General features: G+C 34.5%; 1 long non-coding RNA gene across 1 annotated transcript; it reads right to left on the reverse strand.

The window, feature by feature from the left end:
• Window positions 1–564: 564 nt before the first annotated feature.
• On the reverse strand, window positions 565–3,067 carry LOC103102033 (uncharacterized). The gene is made up of 2 exons (XR_468859.3): window positions 2,525–3,067; window positions 565–743 (listed from the first exon to the last, which is right to left on the reverse strand). It is a non-coding gene; the product is annotated as an uncharacterized LOC103102033 (long non-coding RNA).
• Between the last annotated feature and the right edge of the window lie 1,926 nt (window positions 3,068–4,993).

A 4,993-nucleotide genomic window follows, 5' to 3' on the forward strand; every position in this document is an offset into this window, starting at 1 on the left:
TAATTATAAGATTCTTACCTCATAGATCTAGAGCTAGAAAATTCTTAAAAATACAGCTGCTCCCACATACTTATTTTACAGAAAAGAAAACTTAAATCCCTTGCAACTCAAGTGACTTCCTTAAGGACTTACAAGTATTTCGTAAAATAAATGGCATTTCAACCCAGGACCTTTGACTCTAGAGCCAGTGAGCATTCCACTGCCTCATTATTCTAGAGTCAATGGGAACCACTGCAATTCAACTGTTGTTGAATGAGGAAGTGACATTGTCAGATCTGTGATTAAAGAATATCAGTTTTGCAGTTGTGTGAAGAATGAATTGAAAGATGAGGTGGCCATAGAAGTAAGAAGAAAAAAAGTACATATTGGACATCCCAAACATATAAGCAAAGATAGAACGGTAAAAACAACAACAACAACAACAATGCATGTTGTTCAACACCGGAATTGACTTTTGAAAGACTATAATTTTTTGACCTTATTCTAATCTTCCTAGTCTTGTATTTCATGTCTTTAAAAGGTTAAATTTTCATCACTGGAAGGATATGAAGATATAACGCTCCATTTTCTTAAAGATCTTTTATTTTCAGTTGTAATTACACTTTTAAATCATTAAATGGAAAAGTAGTCTTTCTATCATGTCAGGAGCATTGCTTTTGAAGTCAAAAGATCCCAATTGAAGTCTTGTTCTTCTGCTTAGGACCCACAGGTTAGTTGACCTCTCTGCACTCCCATTTCTTTATCTGTAAAACAAGCAGCTTGGATTAGATGATCTTTAAGGAATCTTTCAGATCTAAAGCCTGTGATCCTAAAAGTCAAGAATCTTTTTACGAAGAGGCATTCAGGGAGCGCGAATAGCTACTAGTCTAATTAATAGATAATCTTAAGTAATTAAATGCTCTTTTAGTCAAATATCAAGAGGAAAGAGTAATGAGTGGTCCTAGCTCATGTACTTGCTCATTTAAATTCTTCCTAATTAGAGGAGAAATTGTCACTGCAAATTATAAAACCTCAGGGTTAGAGGGACAAAATCATATTCGGATAAAAGTCCTATCTACAACATATTTTGCAAGTAGCCATCCAGATTTTCCTTGAAGAATTCCAGTTAGAACAAGATCACTCTATTTTTGAGTCAGTTTGTCCCACTTATAATTTTTTTTAGTTTTAATCATTAAGAAGTTGTTTTTCTTTCTTCATGTCAGTCTTAGCTGTGTATCTTTATCCTTAGGCCTAGTGATTTTAGTTTTGCTCTTTGATGGGGAATTATTTTCTATATTTAATTCCATGTAGTTTTTTTTTTCTTTCTTGAAAACAAGAGGACACAGAGGTTGATGAATCAGAGCCAAAAGAAACAATATGTTGGAAGATATGGCTTCCCTAATGAGAATGATACTGAGACCTCAGGTCTCTGAGAAAAGAAAAATAACAATTAGACGAAATTTCCATTGAGGGACTTGTTAAAGGCTCTACAATGAGGGCAATAATAGTTAGTGAGTCTTGGGCCTCAGCAATAAGAATATACCTATAGCATCAATGGGGACTCAATTGGTACAGCAGTAAGAGACAGCAGTAAAGAACTCGTTATCAGTAAATTAACTACACCAGTAGATTAAATGTTAAAGTTTGATGACAGTTGAAATCAAAAGAGATGGCTCTGTAGGAGGGAGAAGCAACAGTTTGCTTAATGTTACATATTCAATAAGGTTAGGAGCTAGACCTTACCTTGTTAGTCCTAGTACATTTCTCTTTTTGATATAATTTCATATCCTTTTATTCTTTTCAATTTCAAATAATTTCAATTTCAAATCTTTTTACTTTTTTAAATAAAAAAAGTAGCAAAGAGTCCTTGATTTGGTGTCAGTTAACCTCTTTCCAATTCTGCTAATTATATATGACACCAAGTAACTTTTCTAGGCCTGTTTCCTCATTTTCAAAATTATGTTATTGAATTAGATAGTCTGTGAGGTACCTTTCAGTTCTAAGCCCATGATTCTTCAAATAATAATGCTATCATCATCATCATCATCATCATCATCATCATCACCATTAACTCCTTGAAGGCAGGGATTATATTTTACTTCTTTTGGTATCTTCATGAGTTGTCAGAGTGTTTAATAATAGTTGGTATTTAATAAATGCTTATTGATTGATCATCATCATCAATAGTATTCTTTATGTAATGCTAGGAATTGTTAGTTGGAAATTGGGATACAGTATCTTTCTTATCTCTGTTTTTGGTTGTCAGATTATGGCTGAGTAAAACTACTTGAAGACATTAATGAAGTCTATTTAATAATTCTTGAAAGGATTAAGGTAGGAAAGGAAAAACAAAGGATTTAGGATTTATTCCCTAATCTAAAAAGAAATCTAAACTTAACTCAAACCTCTGATTCTCTAGAATCATCTCCTTTCTCAAGTTTCCCTGAGCCTCCTTAAAAGTCCTTATTCTATCACTAATACCCAGGGTCTATACCAAATATCCTATAGTAATTTATAATCCTAATAGAGAAATAATTAAGTTTACTTTCTCTGTATTTCTCTTCCAGCTTTGAATCAGTTTGGTTGTTTTCTCACTCTGCCAACTGCCAGCTTTTCAGGCTGAGGTCAGGCTTCAGTAGGCTTGGTAGGCCTCAAATGGCCTACTTGTCTCTGCAGCCACCCAGAGGAAAAACAGACTCTCCTTCACTTTTTGTTGGCCTTCTCCTCAAGCTTATTTCTGACACTCTAACCTGCTTTCCTCTTTCAGCTGCTACTGTTTTCCCAGTTTTCCAGGTAGCAAAAACTCCAGCCTCTTCTCAGAGTAAAATTCCTCTAAGAGTGTCTTGGCAGTTGAAAACCAACAACTTCTCAGGTTTCTCAGAATTCCTTACCAGGAGGTCCTCCCAAGATTCTAGCTGGCCTTAAAGGTAATGTGAACCTGTCCTTAGCAACTGAGATCCTAATGACCTCACATGTTTATTTTAATACTCATACATTTACAGAGTGTCTTAATGTCTGTAAAGCACATAATAAACATTATCTCATTTAATCTCAACACAGCTCAGGGAGAATGGGGTTCTTATTATTATCATTTGATAAACTCTCAGAAAGCAGTTAAGGTGACCAAGATCATATCGCTAGTGTCTGAAGCTAAATCTGAAATCTTATCTTCCAAAATCCAGGTCCATCATTTTATCTACTGCACTACACAACTGCTTCAACAGTCATGAAAGAGTCTTTATCATTTTTAAAAAACACTATAAACTTTCATAATCTTAACTGCAAAGTAAATCCACTTACTCTCTTGATTTTTATTTTTTTTAATTTATGTAGGAAAATATTTAAATCCTGAAAAAACTAACTCATTAAAGCAACAAATATATACCAAGTAACTTACTTTTTGTTTTTATTTTTACATAAAACATTTATATAGATAACATTATTGAAAAGTCACCTGAAGGTTTACAAACTATTTTAGAGGTTATCTCATTTGGGCATCAAAAAACCCATAGCAAAGAGTCCTTCTTATTATTTCTACTAAATGAGATGAGAAAAATATGTGTACAGTGATCAGGGATGTGATGAAGTAGACATAATCAGAGGATTTTGTTGGAATTATAACTCTTCCCTTTATTACCTATATGACTTCTATTAAAATGTTCCCTTCTTGAAGTAATAAATTGGGAAACAATCTTCATAACAAAAACCTCTGAAAAAGGTCTAATTACTCAAAAAATTTACAAAGAGCTAAATCAATTATACAAAAAAATCAAGCCATTCTCCAATTGATAAATGGGCCAGGGACATGAAAAGGCAATCTTCAGTTAAAGAATTCAAAACTATTAATAAGCACATGAAAAAGTGTTCTAGATCTCTTATAATCAGAGAGATGCAAATCAAAACAACTCTGAGGTATCACCTCACACCTAGCAGATTGGCTAACATGACAGCAAAGGAAAGTAATGAATACTGGAGGGGATGTGGCAAAGTAGGGGCATTAATTCATTACTGGTGCTGTCTGCCCTTTGATCCAGCCATAGCACTGCTGGGTCTGTACCCCAAAGAGATAATGGACAAAAAGACTTGTACAAGAATATTCATAGCTGCGCTCTTTGTGGTGGCTAAAAATTGGAAAATGAGGGGATTCCCATCAATTGGGGAATGGCTGAACAAATTGTGGTATATGTTGGTGATGGAGTACTATTGTGCTAAAAGGAATAATAAAGTGGAGAAGTTCCATGGAGACTGGAACAACCTCCAGGAAGTGATGCAGAGCGAGAGGAGCAGAACCAGGAGAACATTGTACACAGAGATTGATATACTGTGGTATAATCGAACGTAATGGACTTCTCCATTAGTGGCAATGCAGTAATCCTGAACAACTCCGAGGGACTTATGAGAAAGAACATTATCTACATCCAGAGAAAGAACTGTGGGAGTAGAAATGCAGAAGAAAAAATAACTCCTTGATTACATGGGTTGAGGGGCTATGATTGGGGATGTAGACTCTAAATGATTACCCTAGTACAAACATCAATAATATGGAATTGGTCTTGACCAATGACATGTAAAACCCAGTTGAATTGTGTGTTGAGTATGGAAAGAAGTGGAAAGAGGGGAGGGAAAGAACGTGATTTTTGTAACCAAGAAAAATATTCTAAATTGACTAAATAAAATTTTCAAAAAAATATTCTAATTTAATTAATTAAATAAATGAAATACAACCCCAACAACTGTTTGATCACATGGTTTAATGGGGATATGATTGGGGATATAGACTCTAAATGATACCCTAGTGGAACTATGAATAATACGGAAATAGGTCTTGATTAATGTCACATGTAAAACCCAGTGGAATTGTGTTGACTACAGTGGCCGGGGGCTGGGGGAAGGAGGGGAAGGAAAGAACATGAATCATGTAACCATGGAAACATTTTGTTAATTAATAAAGTTAATTAAAAATTAAATTGTTTTCTTCTTCAGCCTTCGGTTTCCTCCCACCAAAAAGAGGGTT

The sequence above is a fragment of the Monodelphis domestica genome, chromosome 6, assembly GCF_027887165.1.
Source record: "Monodelphis domestica isolate mMonDom1 chromosome 6, mMonDom1.pri, whole genome shotgun sequence".
NCBI classification, from domain to species: domain Eukaryota; kingdom Metazoa; phylum Chordata; class Mammalia; order Didelphimorphia; family Didelphidae; genus Monodelphis; species Monodelphis domestica.